The sequence below is a fragment of the Drosophila guanche genome, unplaced genomic scaffold (assembly GCF_900245975.1).
Source record: "Drosophila guanche unplaced genomic scaffold, DGUA_6, whole genome shotgun sequence".
In the NCBI taxonomy this organism is placed as follows: Eukaryota; Metazoa; Arthropoda; class Insecta; order Diptera; family Drosophilidae; genus Drosophila; species Drosophila guanche.
This window is the reverse complement of record NW_022995744.1, coordinates 11228408-11243444: the sequence shown is the minus strand read 5'-3', so window position 1 is coordinate 11243444 and position 15037 is coordinate 11228408. Positions and strand designations below refer to the sequence as shown.

Sequence of the window (15037 nt, the reverse complement as noted above, 5' to 3'; positions counted from 1 at the left end):
CCATTTGTTCTCTGGCTGTGTCCCGGAGTAGTCCTGGTGGAAACAGAAAACCACAGCTGCGGAGATGGACATGTGGCATGTGTGGCAAGTGACAGATCAAAAGAGTGAACAATAGACAAAAGGCAAGTATAATTAGTATTACTTATTGCTCGTCCACTTATTGCCTATAAAGTGGCCATCTCCTCTGTGGCTTTTTTAGCTATATCTAAAACCATTTTCCACTTGATTTATTTTGCCAATTCTTCCCTTGGCCAACGCCAGACAGATGGCCAAAGTTTATTCAACAAGTTGAACGGGAGCAAACGTTGGTAAAACCTCCCAAAACCCAAGCAAAATCAAGGCTTTTGGCTGTTCATTGACTAAGAATTTTGCATTCTCTGCTGCTTTCTCGGCGTTTAAGCACTTTTTTCGGATAAAAAAAGTATATTAGAAGCGGTGGCTGGTAGAATTTATAGCCAGGAAGCTGTGGGGCTAAGCATAAGCATGCAAGTATCTCAATATGTTCTTTTTATGACAAGACAAAGTCAATACATACATAACTGTCATCCATTTTCTATTTAAGCTGAAAGCTAAACTTTTAAGTTTAATTTCACTAAACACATCAACAAAGTCATATTTCACATCTCAAGCTGTGCTACTAAAAAAACGTTGCCAATAACCAAGAAAAACATTTTAGTGCCCAACATTTCCAGGAAATTGTACTATAAATAATAAACATAAACCGAAAGACTCCACCGAAACTGAATTTGCATAATGGTACACGTAATCTGCTAACCACAACAAAGTTGCTAATCTATTCGCCGATTTGCAGGCAACATTGTGGAGTGCTCCCTCGAGGTCTTGCCATCGTTGAAACATTTAAAGAGGCCTTTCAACGCTTTTGTCGTGCGGGAAGTGTGTTTATGTTAAGGCCCCAAAGGCACACTGCCACACTGCCACACCGGGCACTAAATTATGTTGTTTTAACTTGGCATTAATGGCCCTTTCCGACTTGATTTTCCTGGGCGTGTTGTTGTGTATATGACCGGAAGCAATGTGTTTCGGATAGCCACACTCCTCCACTTCGCTGACAATCGGGAGGGAGAACTATGTCGATTGCTGGATTCCTGCCACTGCCTTGGCCCCTTGGTTCGGATTCCAATTCTCACGGAGTTGCATATGCATAAATTAAGTTGCAAAGTTAACAAAAGCAACAGAGATTTATTTCATGAGGCAGAAGAGGCAGCTGCTAGAAAAGTTTCATTGCGAAGACAAATCTTGTGGCAGGTATGTGAAAGTTTTCCCACCAAAACGGGTAAATGAGAAAAATTGAAAACTAATTAAAGTTTTTAGACAAACAAATTGTTTTTGTCGCTTTGAAAATATGTTCTTTACATTCTAAATGTTTACGGCAGTTCCCTGATCCTGCATTAAGAAATTTACGTACTTATAAAGCGACCCCCGCGACTGTTTTTCAGTTCTCCCCCTTCTCTTTCCGTAGGTGAAAGCAACAATTTGTTCGCGAAAAATACTCGAGAAAATGCGAAGAAGTTGTCGTCATCGGAGAAAGCCCACCTGCAAAGGCAGTTTGTCCTGTCCATCTGCGCCTTCGCTGGAGGAGAGGAAGACCTTTCAATGGTACTCCTTCTCTGTGGTGGTTTCCCCATCGAGTATCCCTCTTCTCTGTCGACAGAGCGCAGGGTGTCCAATATGTGGGCTTGCCTTTGTCCTCTGCCAATTTGAGTGTTTTTGTTTAATAAACAAATAAGTAAAAGGTAAAGTAGATTGAAGAAAACGACGACGCCACCAAGTCGGAGGAAAGTCCACAAAGGGTTTTTTCCTGCCTTGTTGTTTTTCCCTTAATTTTTTTTGGGCGGGGTTTTCCATTCTATTAGCATTAATCGCAATCGGGGTATGGGTTTGTAGAGCAGAAGAAGGAGGAGTATGTGTCAATATGTATGTATGTATTATGCCACAGATATTTTACGACCTCTCTGGTGCTTTTAACAACTGTTTGTCCTGCAATTTGCCCAACACACACACAGGATATGGATTGGGAAAAGAGTGAAGCGAAATTTATTATTATTTTTATGAGCTCTGCAATTCCAGCCCCTTAAAGAGGTGAAGGGGAAAAGGAAGTGTAGACGGATCCTCTCTCTAAAAGTTTTTTAATAACTTGTCTGTTTTCTATCCATTTCTTGGCCAAGAGTTGTCTCTCTCTCTTTCTCTTTCTCTTTCCTTCTCTTTGGGAGTTGTAGAAAGAAAAGTTTAACATTTGCATAGCATACTTATCCGCGTGGCCGCCGCTCCGCACCGCCGTTATTGCAATGACAAGCAATTAACTCGTGCCCCACTGCATCCATCTGCCACTGCTCATGACATATGTACATATATCTGTAGGCGAGTCACACCCACTGCTGCTGGAAGTGAGAATCGGAACACAACTAGTAGTTTAAACTCAATTTGTCATGGAACCAAAAAACGCTGGCTTCCAGTCGATGAGGTGTGACAGGAGCACCTCCCATTTGAATCTGAATGTCAAATGGATATGCCGAGTCACTATCTGTATCCTGAAGTCTGCGAATGCATTCTGTATAAATAAAATAAATAAAGGGGGAACACTGGGGCCCCAGACAGCGGTGGCCAACGAATCGCAGATTTGCTGTCCAGAGCAACAGTTGAAAGAGTTTTATGTGTCTACATTTCCGTTTTCTATTTTTAATAAATGCCAGCTTAAAGGGTATGCTAAATATAGTGTATGGTATGCCCGAAAAGCCCACTTTTGTTTTAAACTGCCTTGAGATATCCATGAGATATTCTTCAATGGGAATCCTAATACCTTTCAATTCTGTCATCCTAGTTATCGCTTTATACATTTTTTCACTGACTTTTGTTTGCTTCCAGCTCCCCTTTGTTCCCTTACATTTTGGCATTTTTTTCTCCAGTTTCGGAACCATTTCTCCTGGCACTTACAGTATTATCAGTCCTTTTTTTCACCACAATTTCCACATGATTCAATGGCAAGGATTCGGAGCTACTGCTAAACATTCCATTCCTGCTTTCTGTCTGCATTCCGTTTCCAGGCACGTTCAGAAGCGATCTACTCGGGTAATTCCCAGCATTCTCTTGCATTTTCCTGCATTTTGCCCCACACACATTTACATCTCCGATTTAATGGGAAGAGTCGTTTGTTCTTTGGCATTCTCTGGGTTGCTTGAATTAGCTCCTCCCTCCCTACGCGCACATTGGTCCTTTGTCCCATAATCGTTTCTGAGGATAGTATTGAGTATCAGGGGTGAAGGGAGTGGTGGGGCCGCTGCTGCTGCGTTGGCACTACGTCGCTGTAGTAAATGAGTTGGCAAGCGGCATCCCCGTATCCTTTATAATGTCAGACATAATCATCATAAAGGCCTTGCTTATTTTGGTATTTGATTGTAAGTAGTCACCGCCAGCATTGGCTCCTGGACCAATCCAAAGGATTACCAGTTGTTTAGGAATATGAAAGGGCATTTCTTGGTCTCCTTGCTTTTGGCTAGAGTTTTGTTGACTTTTGTGCGTCTCTGTGGCAACACGAGTACACGCTCTCTGCTGCAGCGCGGACGCGACTTGTTTCCAGTGTTTAGGGGACCAGAAATGTTGGACACGATATTAAAAAATACGCCCTTGCTCGTGGAAGCTCACAAATAGAGAGAATACTTACATTATATGCATGTATATGAAATATGTGGTCGCCCCAGGAAGGAGGAAGGACAAGAGGCAGGCAGCTGTGCAAATATTTGCCATTTGGCCTTCAAACAGATTTTATTATCAGCAAAAAATGGAGATAGAGAAAAAGTTCAGCAGGGATATTGTATTTGTACATCTAAATGGATGCATAAACCCCAGAAATCGAGCTGCCCACAAAAAAAGAAGCCCTGAAATGGCAATATTTACGTTAAATTTTCTCCAAGTGTATGTGTATCTGTAATCTATTTATTTGTATGCTTATCACGTTTGATTGCCTTTTGCAGTTCGTTAATTGGCAATTTTTTTTGGCCGTAGCATTTACATACGTAAGTCTGTAAAACTGTCCTTAAGTGTACCATTTTTTGTTGGGATCCATAAATTTATTAAAAAAACATTTACTCTGCTTTATATTTTGTAGCTATGACCTCAGCCTGGACCCAAAAAAAGTATATAAAACGTGGATTTTTATGCCAGGTGTGAGGTTTCAAACAGGACACTGGAAACTGGACATATACAGTAACAGTCAGCGGCATCGAACCACACCATTTTTCGAATCGAATTCCTTTGTTAAACAACTCCGTGTGGTTGGTGTGGTTGCAGCAGCAACGAAAACTCCGAAATACTCTACAATCCACACACCACAATCCACAACAAAAATCACGTGAGTGCCTCAATAAGAACAACCAGAATATATGTATTGAATCTTTAAATTTGTATAAAATATCGATGGCGAATGGGAGGAGATAGCAAGTGGGAATTTTTAATAAGCTCTCTCCCGGGGCCTGAATTTGACCTATGTAGGTGACAAGGAGGGGGGGACAGTCCTCCAGCTTGGGATCACTTTGTAGAGCTCATTTTCATAATTAAAGTCACAATAAAATATGCAAATGTTTATGCAGATTTGGGTTTTCGCATTTTCTGGATTATCTGATAATGGAATGGAATGGTCAATATTTTAATGAACTCTCCAAACAAACAAATGTTAAAGAATCTTTCGAATGTGTATTTGAATTAATAATGCATAAATTCAATTTAGCTATAATCAGCCTCTGCTCCGGGGAGTCGCCTCGGGACACGTGAAGTGTTTTAGCACCTGTTTGTTTCTGCTTTCTGCAATCAATTAGGTAGACGTATGATCATTTTTTCAGCTTTGACTTCTTTTTTTTTTAATGAGTTACTGAGTTTCGTTTCAATATTCTCTATGCCTTTGCCATTTGCAAGCTCCCAATATCCATCATTTACTTCCATTCACGACTTACCGGCGATCTCCTCAGAATGTGCTAATTGTTTATTTAAACGCAAATCGAACGAATGAGCGACATGTGCAAAAATTTGTGCAAGCTCCCCACTTTCTTATACAACAATATACCCCTTAAATATGTACGTATGTATACATACGTATGTACATGAATGCTATATCGTACGAGTAAATATAAACTCCAACGATTAAACTCTGATTCAGCGGTTGGCTATCTTGAGACTGTCGAAAATCTGCTTTCCCTTGTCGTGGCTATTTGGCTATTGCTTTGGTTACATTCTACAAATTGGCTTTTATTTATGACATTTGTAGTCATAATCTTCTAACCTTTAACACTCTATCACCAGCCGGTGTCGCACGACGAGGAAACTGTAACAATAATTTACACATTTATTCTCATTTAGTTTTTCTTTGTTTTCTCAATCGCGCCAGCAGCCACAGAGAGACAGACCTAAACCTCATATGATACCATATATTATTTATAAGCTCGCGCCATTTAGCGACACTCATAGAAACAACCGCAAATCGACTCATACACTCAAACGAGGACTCACAGATACAGTGAAAATTCCCTTGAATCAGCGACAGAGCAACAGAGAAACAGGGCAATATGCATTGACATGGGAGGAGAACCACACCACACCACACCACAACAACACTACACTACACTTTTTATTATGCACGATAAATTAATGATAATTTAAAGATAACTTTTATATAAACAATAAATTATGTTCTCTCCCTCTCTCTCCCTCTCTCTCTCTCTTGCGCTCGCTCTTTTCTAACCTAAAAATAGAACCGAACAGTTACAAAAAAGAACGGAATGGAATGGAATGGAATAGCGATTAGTAATGATAAAAGTGCGCGTCGGTCGTTTTTCGTTTGGTCGGGGGGCTCCTCCTCCATTGATATGGCAATACATTCTGTGTATCGAAAAATTATTATTATGGAACTGTGAACTGTGTTGCTGTTTATTCATGGCGCAAAGCGATACTTTGTCACATGTGGGAAGGTTCAACTTTAAATTATGTGTAGACGTAGGGACTAGTAAGTAATAAACAAAAATTTCATTGAACTGGGTTCTGGCGAAGTGCAAATGTAGAGGGAAATTCTTGCATTGCATGTTGATTGCTGTCACCCATTGACATATTATAGAAATAGTAAAATTCAATGATATTTCCATTATTCATTTGAATATGAGGATTATCAACTTAAATTTCAATAAGCCAACTTTTTCTTTCAATTAAATTTCAATCAATTTTCTAGTTCGGTACCTCCTTTCGTTTTCAATAAGCAGATTGTCTAAAAACTCATCAAAAGCACAAAATCCACAGCACTGAAGATGAATAACAATAGGCACTCAATAACCAATATCGCTTATGTGCGACTTTGCCTCCTCTTGCATTCTTCTATCGTTTCATCGTTATATCGTTTATCTATTGACTTTCATCGTAATGCGGAAGTCAGCCAAGGGCACCCCCTAAAATTTCCATACAACCGGCAGCAACAGCAGTAGCGGCAGCCGTTCTTTCAATTCGAACAACACAGAGAATCTTTGAAAGAATAACAAACACAAAAGCATGAAAAAAAATTCATTACTCTATGGAGTATATTGTCTACCGTCTCTACTTCCTCCACATCCACATCCACATCCACTGCCACCGACATAAAACAAAATCAAAATCTCATGAAATGTATACATGCTTTAACTGTCATTATTCACGCATTTGGAGCCCCAGAAGCCAAAGTCGAGGCAAAAGCAACAAAAAATTAAGCCAGAGGCAAAGCCAAATCGGAAAACAAAGGTCTAAAGAGAATAAATTCGTTAAGCGCCAATTAAACGTCAATGGCAACACTTGAAATGCGATCCAACGACGATGGATCGGCTATTTTGGTGGCTCTCTCGTGGGGTCTGGAGAGGGTATTATAACTGACATTTTCAAGTGACTTGTATTTCTACACCCCTCCAGCACCCTCTGCCACAGTCTGTCTCCTTAAATGATATTTGTTTTTACTTATCTTGAGGTCTTATCAAGTGTTTCGTTCACTCTTATTCACATTCATACTCCACTCCTCTACCTCCAAAAATATAATCATTTATGTATGGTGGGGATGTTGAAATTATTGATAGCAAATTGATTGAGCGTCGAGCAAAGGCAAAGTCGAAGGCGCCGGGTAATTAGCTTAAAAATATATGTATTATGGTGGCTTACACACAGATGAATTACTGAGTGAATGAATGAATGGAGAACTTTTGAGGAGCCGACGGGCCGCCACAAGATCATCAATCAATGGAGAGAGGCGACGACTTGGCTGGCCAATAGGCTACGGAATATTGGAAACTTGATTTTGATTGGCATCGAGGGGCAGAGCCAGTGGAAATAGGTGGTTGGAGGGAGCAATGAGCCCATCAATCAAGGGGTTACACGATTCAAGTTACAATTCAATTAGCCAAATAATATGCTTCAAATTAGGTGGGTTATATTTACACCTTCCCAGGCAGAGATGATGGGAGGGAATGGTTGCCAAAGATTGGGGGTAAAATTACAGACTAATGAAGTGCATTGAGGGATGTGTTCGAAGGAGATTTTTAGAAAAACGTAAATATTTATAAATATATATAAGAATATGTAAAAGAGCAAGCTGAGCATTGCCCTGTCTTCACCATTCCCTTTCCTTCCCTTCAGAGTCCACAAGCTCTCGAAATACAATGGTAGAGTCAGGCAAAACTTAAAATCCAATTATGTTTAAGAGGTATTTATTGGAACCGAGCCGGGTCTTCATGCGGCTAATGCAAGTAAATGCCAGTTAATTGATTCCCTGACGAAACCAAAAACCAAAACCACAGACAGAGATACTGATACGAATAAAGGCCCTCTACCATCCAGTTTTTTGTTGTTCAGTCAGGTAGCTTTTTATCCATCAATAAAAAGCGAAAACAACAACAGGACAGAAACAGAAACTACAGTAAAAACGATTTATCATCATGTGGTGTCAAATTTTGAGGTTTTTTCTCCATCTGGTTTTAAGTTTCAGTATTTGTTTTTTTTTTTTTTCTGTTGACCTGGAAGTCAATGGGATTGATAGACCTCTTGAATGAGGTGCCTCTTGGAAGATGAGGCGATGCCGCCGACACTGGGGCTGGGCACGTTTCGGATCTGTTACTTTTCTATTTTTATGATTATTGTAATGCTTGGAAGAAAGACCACCTCCTAAACTGCTTAATTAATGAGTTTTCGCTTTCTACTTTTTCGTTTTTTTCTATCTCTTTTTTCTTGGCTTGTCGCGTGGACAACCAGACACAGTGACTAATCAGAAGATGGAAATAGGTTGGTGTTTTTTTTTCGGTTGATTTTATTATATTTTTTCGCCTGGCAATTCTTCTTCTCCTTCTTGGGGGGTTAATTGAGGAGACCCCCCACGCCTCTGCAGCTCTGTTTGGTTCTGTCTTTGGTTGGTGTTCGCGTTCGGGTTCGGGTTCGGTCGAGTTAAGTTGAGTAAACAAATTGCATTAATTTGTGTCTTATTATTTAATAACAAAATAAATAGACAACAGCCGACAGCAGCGATAATTGATGGAGGGGAGAGGAGGAGGGTGGTGTGGAGTGGCACAGAGTGGGCGGGGGAGTCGGTAACGCGAATGTGGAGTGATGGGATGGGAGCTCTACTGTGTGTATTTAGCTTTCGTCGTTGCTGTCGGTTGCTGAGCAATTATTTTAATCCAATTCAATTAAGAATCGAACAAATCGAGTCGGAGGGAAACGAATCATTGCAGTGGAAGGGGAGAGGCGCCTTCACCAGGACACGCCTTGACCTTTCTCCTCAAGAAGGAGCCTGTTCTGTGCCTGCGGCTTAATTCGAATTGATTGCTAGAAAAACTGCATGCATTCGTATTCGAATTTGGCATAAGTTAATCCACCAACTGCCGCTCTACATCGACGGCTTCGAATCTGCCTGCCTTCTTCGTTTTGCTGCTCTCTATTCCTGCTGTATTTTTGAAGGACTTTCTTTGCTGCCAGCCGCTTTTTGGGGATTTATTCGAGTGTATTTAAATTTGAATTTTCAAGGTTCCCAAAAGACTGTTAAGTGGGTGATAATTATTTTGAATAAATAATTTGAAACCCCTGTAAAATAATTGGAATTCGAAAGGGAAGGATTTGTATGTTAAGTGAGTGCACTTTTACCATTAGAAATTCAGTAGATTTCACCTGGAAATAAATACATGTGTGTATCCCACATTAACCTAAGCCCCTCCCCTCAATATCGAACCCACAAAGTCATACTGAATCAGCTCTTTTAGCACTTTTATCGAAATATTTCCATTTCAAGTTCAAATTTGTTGGAATGGGAATGAGAATGGGATTTTCATGCATTCTCCGTACCCTCTCTGCCCCTCTCCCTCTCTCTTGATTCAACTGTTGCCCGAAAAAAGTATTACAATCGGGCGTACCATAAACCCATAAATTTTGTATTTATTATATGATATGCATACACGTGTGTGTTCGAGTTCGAATACGAGTATGAGTATGAGTATGAGTATGTGCGTCAAATAGAGGTGTTGGCAGGGAATCGATTGTGATGGCGCCTCCCCCCTCTCAGAAAGGGGTGGGAGAAAAATATATAACGAAAGTCGAACCTGACTCCGAAAGGCAGCAACACTCCCCTCTCTCGGGGGAGCCTTATAATGATTATGTTTATTGGAATTGAAGACATTCGAGAGGCGATTTTTATCGCCCGTCTCTGTGCGTACTATTAATATAATTTTATGTGCAAAAATATTCCAAATTCATTCGAGTGGGGGAATAGCAGAAAGAGTGAGAGGGGAGCAGCAGAGGTTTCTTATCAGCCCCAAAACACCCCAAAAATAAAACCCAAGTCGAGATAATGCTCTATGGAGCTACCGGAGCAGAGGGGATTATCATGAGGAGGGGCTACAAATCTTTTTTTAGTTGGTGGTGTGTTCTCTCTCTCTCTCTCTCTCTCTCTTTCTTACCAACAGAGCACACAGCATTTAGTGACATGTGCAGGCACTAAACACACTTAACTTATTAATAAAACATCGAAAAACCATATCAATTCTGATTTTGTGAATTCCAAATTCCGGATTCCGTTTCTTTAAATTCAGTTACGGATCGGTTTCGGTTCGGATGAGGGCTTGGGTCGCTTGACCGCTCTGTCAGCGTCGGCGACAGCTGAGCTGGCGCTGGGAGAACGAGTCGCAGCCATTTGCTGTTTGCATATCACTTTGCCATTAATCGCTGGGGTATTGTTTCTGTTTTTTGTTTTCCTTCGAAAATATATATTGTATACGTATATAAATTAATATATTTATTTCTATAAGTATGTATATGCATATATATATATTTAGCGATACCAACAACAACAGCAAAATGTTTTATTTTTAGCTTGGAGTATTTATAAATGGCCTTGGCGCTCCGATCCGCTCCGCTCCGCATAGGGACCCAAAAAGAGAGACGAAGCAGAAGCATGAGAGGAAGGGGGAAGGGGAGTTCCGGTCTGATCGGTTAGCGGGTCTGGAGAATTGAAGATCGCACGTACATTCGAGGCTTCTGCGAACTAAAACATGGGTTGTTTCAAAGTTTACAATTATTTTGAAGGAAAGTTAGTTTTGCGGAAAATAAAAATCTGGGATAAATTTTGATTATTTTACGAATATCCATATCATTTCGGGTTAACTTACGGAGTGTTAAGGATTCCAATTACTTTCACATGCCAGTCACATCCAGCCATCTCTCTTTCCTTGTCAATTGCTAAACCTTTAAGGCATTAAACCATAGTTTTCCCTTTTGCCATGTGCGACTCGGTAGCGACAAAGCATTTACAAGTTTTTCCCTTCACTGGGATTCACACTCATTCAAGTGTCTTGAGTGCCGTTGACTGCCGCTACTGCAAACGAAAGAAGAACTTGCAACTTGATTCATGTACATATATCAACCGACTTTTATATTTTACTCCGACATGCATACTCGTACATAAACGCATTCATATTTAAAATGTATGTACATATGTATGTATGTGTGCACTTCCCCCAAGAACATGAACTGTCGCTCATTATAATCTGTGAATGTCTGAGTGGGGGAAGAGATAATGAAAGAAACTGCCCTTCTGCACTTTTCAACAATTATTACGCATACGCCTCACTGCACAGAAGGATTGCGCCCCACAGTTTGGGAGGCAGAGATTTTTGGGAATGCGTTTGGAATGCTGTAAGAGAGAGCACAGCGAATATTGTGCACTTGAGAGTGGGGAGTAGAAGTGGGGAATTGTTAAATGTAATCTAGTTGTGGCGCTGCTAATAATACAAATAAAAAATAAAATATAATAATATGAATACCAGTTAAACCACTTTGCGTGCAATGGCAGACAACGAGGCAGACCCCGGACCGAGCACCGACCACAGCAACAAACTGCATGGCGTGGAACTTGTTAAATTGTTAAACCCATCAAGACAAGACCCAGCCCCAGCATCAGCTCCAGTCACAGACCCGAAAGAAGTGGTCGAAGCCAGTCCGGCAGCCAGCCAGCCAGCCAGCCAGCCAGCCAGCCAGCCACCCTGTCACCCAAACAAACCAGCAACTGGCCAAGAAGAAGGCCAGGACGGGACAGGACTGGACTGAGTCCCATCCAGTTAAGATGGAAATGGAGATGAAGACCACGTCGCGACGCATTGGCTGGCAAATACACCAGAGAGAGGAGAGAGTCCCCTAGCGCTGCATTTGATAAAATACAGAATATTTCTAATAGAGAGAAAATGGGGAGGGAGACAGAGAGGGAGAAGAGTGTTGACTGCTGGAAACTGGATAATCTTGATGGGTGTGGTGGCGGTAGAACGTTGAAGCCACAAACTTGTAACCAAATTGATTAAATCGAGGAAATCCAATTGAGGCGGAATTATTAGTTCTGGGGCTTTGGGGACACAGACAGCGTGAGCCTTAAATGACCCCCAGGAAATTACCCACACTGTTCACCCACAAAGAAGACGATTATTATCCCTGAATTGTGCCTAGAAGTATGCCAAAGGGAAGACAGAAGGAATGATCCTTCAAAGAACTTAAATTTTGACATATAGAGAGAGATTCAAACATAGTTGTTGAGCATTCAATGTGTAAAAAATGCATTGAAGCATTCTGTTTGCACCATGGAAATGGAAACCCCCTTCATCTCCCGCTCTCTCTCTCCCTCGCTGTGCGTTTTTGTGATGCGAGAAACGGAAATAGTGTTTCCTGTTTGAAAACCACTCAATTCTCTCTATTTTTTTCCCCTTTTTTGGCTGCAAATGTTTGAAGAAGGAGGCCCTGCATTCATTCTATCAAAGGAAAGGGGTTTCGGCGTTTGAGCGTGCCTCTGGTCGGTTTGTTGTTGTTGTTATGGTTGCAGTAGCATTGCCTTTTGGCGGCCGTTGCATGGCACATGTGGCGCGTATTCGCAATATTTCCCCACGGTCTATTTTTAGAAAATCCAGTTTTTTGGCAACGCACAGACAGACAGCCAGACAGACAGGTCTCACTGCTTTGCATGAGAGAAGTCAAACGAGAGAAGGAGCTAAAGAGAAAAAGAGAGGCTAAAACGAGACACTGAAAGAGACTGCAGAAGACATTACCGAAGATCTTCCTGCCTCATAATTCCCGCTCATAAATGTTGCACATTCAAGGAAATTCCTTTGTGTTGTTTTTTTTTTTGGTTTGCTTTGGCCTCCCAAAAAGCCCTTCACTTTCACACGAACTGAAGCAGGGAGCCTTCAAAAGATGGCCAGATTTGTCTGCCTTCTCTTTCCACCTCTCTCTCCTTCTCACCACTTATTTTCTCTCCTTCTCTGTCTGTCTGTGTTTGGGCTGTGTCTGCTGTTAAATGCCAAAGCGGTCGGCTGTCATGTGTTGCCTCCTTTTAAGGCCAGCAAAACGGCGCCTCATCAGGCGGGGAACAGGCAATTGAAGCTTCAGCTAAGGCAATGGTATGCCATGGCTCCAAGGCCCTCCATGCCCCAGCTCCAGGTCCAACCTCCTGCCTGCACCATCATCATCATCAACGGCTTGGAGCTTGGGCTTCTTTGAAAGTGAAATTTCAGAGTGTAACACATGCGATGACCATACGGCAGCAGGCTGCATCCGTAGCTCCACAACTCCACAGCATCCACATCTCTTTTCTCTCTCTCTCTCTCTCTCAACAGATGCCTTGACATTGTTGACTGTGTGGCATGCCATGATGCGGTATGGCGCTAGAATGATCTTAAATGGAATCATTGTCCCCATTGAGGAATCATTTTGAGGCAGAAACGAGAACTGGGTTAAGTTCCGTACAGCAAAGAGAATTATGAATGAGCTTTGCAGGGTGGTGGGGGGAGTGAAAGATTTTCTCTTTAAGAGCTTTACTTTATAGATTACCATCGCAGACAAATGAGTGAATGAATGAATACATCTGTGGCAATCCATGAGTGCACTCTCTCCCCTACTTGCAGTTTCCCATCTTTTAGCCATTATTTGAAGAATTTTCGTACATTTTTCATCAGTTTTGGCTCATTTACTTTTTGTGTGTGTGTTTTTCTGTGGGTGGGTACATTGTGCCATTCAACAGATTGTGTGTGCACGGCTATGGATGGGCGATGCCGATGCCTGATTCCCAATTCGAGGCACGGTCTGTGTGGGGCGATAGAGAAACGAGGGAATCATTTGCAACACTTGAACAGTTCGTTTATATTGTAAGTTGATTTGAAGGGGGGTGGGGGTGTGCGACGTTATGGTAAATGTATTAGGATCCCTTGATTGTCCTTGATTCCATTTCATTCCATTCCTTTCCCGTTGACCACCTTTCTGGGGCTATAGGCAATGCAATCAACTCGCCTCACATGAGACAGCTGTCTGGGTCCTGTCATTGGGTGCCTCAGGCTTGCTGCCACGCCTTGCTCCATCTCCATGGCATGTCCTTGCGGCCAAGACGACCATTCATTTATCATATCCATTCGACAGGGCTGCTGTCAGAGCAGAACCGTCCACTTCTCTGCCAAAGTGTAAACTTTAAAGGCTTCTTTGTCCTTACTCATTTGCTGAAATCCCTTTTCCAATTTCTAATTACACTTTCACTCTGAAAAGAAGGAATGTGGAGAAGGCGCTTGCTCTCTGGGGACTCATCACTGTGGCGATGAAATCAAATTGCACATTCGGGCCCAATAATCCATTTAATGTTTGGGCCCTGCCACTGCCACTGCCACAACCCATTCTGGAATTCCTTTAATAGAGCAAGAGAGGGCTTTGAACCCTTTTCCTGCGTATGTGTGGGTCTGTTTGTGTATGTGTGGCTTCTGCCAGCTGTGGCTGTGGTGCGATAATGTTTCGTTTGTGTGGCTGTCGTGTGCGTGTCCTTTTGTGGGGTTTACTTGTTGATGATTGATGGCAGAGTGGGCAAGGATTCAGATGCCCTGTGTGTGGGCGTGTGTAATGTGTGTGTGTCCTTGAACTGATTGGCTTCAGCAAACAATAAACAAAAACAAATAACAACAAATAATGAAAAAAAAAACTTCATTAAGCGAATTTTCAATCAGCAAGAAGACAAGCAAAGGATTAAAGAGGTTTAATCCAAAGTTAATTTTGCAAATTAAAAATTCAAGTAGATTTATGGAGATCCACAATTGAATCTAGAATTTGCTTCAATCAAGTAATTATTTAAGAGAGTTTCATGAGATTTAAAGCTTGCTTTGCTCTAACTCTAAGAATCTACATAGTGCCAATTCACTTTTGCTTGTAAAAGTGATTTATTCTGAATATATTTAAGCTCTCAGCTGATGCAATTCTCTTCAGCTTCTGTTAACTACCTGCATATGTTCCCCTAATTGTGTTAGGGCCTTCATCAGGGGCAATTCATCTGCTCTATAAAGAACCAAAGCAAAGAAAAAAACACTCACAATACTGTAAATGCTGTAACTGTATCTGAGTCGCTGACTGAGACTGGGATTGAATGAAGTCCGACAGTGGAATGAGTCAAGCCGCCATTCCCGCCCCCTCTAAATCCGATGACAATTGTCGGACAACTCACGCACATTTTCCGTTTGTTTTTGCTGTT

The 15037-nt window shown here is 41.6% G+C and overlaps 1 protein-coding gene across 1 annotated transcript in view; it reads left to right on the top strand.

The window, feature by feature from the left end:
- Positions 1-15037, top strand: part of LOC117580202 (receptor-type guanylate cyclase Gyc76C) — a 35375-nt gene that overhangs the window by 8666 nt on the left and 11672 nt on the right. Inside the window, exon 2 of the mRNA XM_034266591.1 lies at positions 4124-4366. The gene's annotated coding sequence lies outside the window, so the exon portion shown is untranslated. The remainder of the gene's footprint in view (positions 1-4123; positions 4367-15037) is intronic.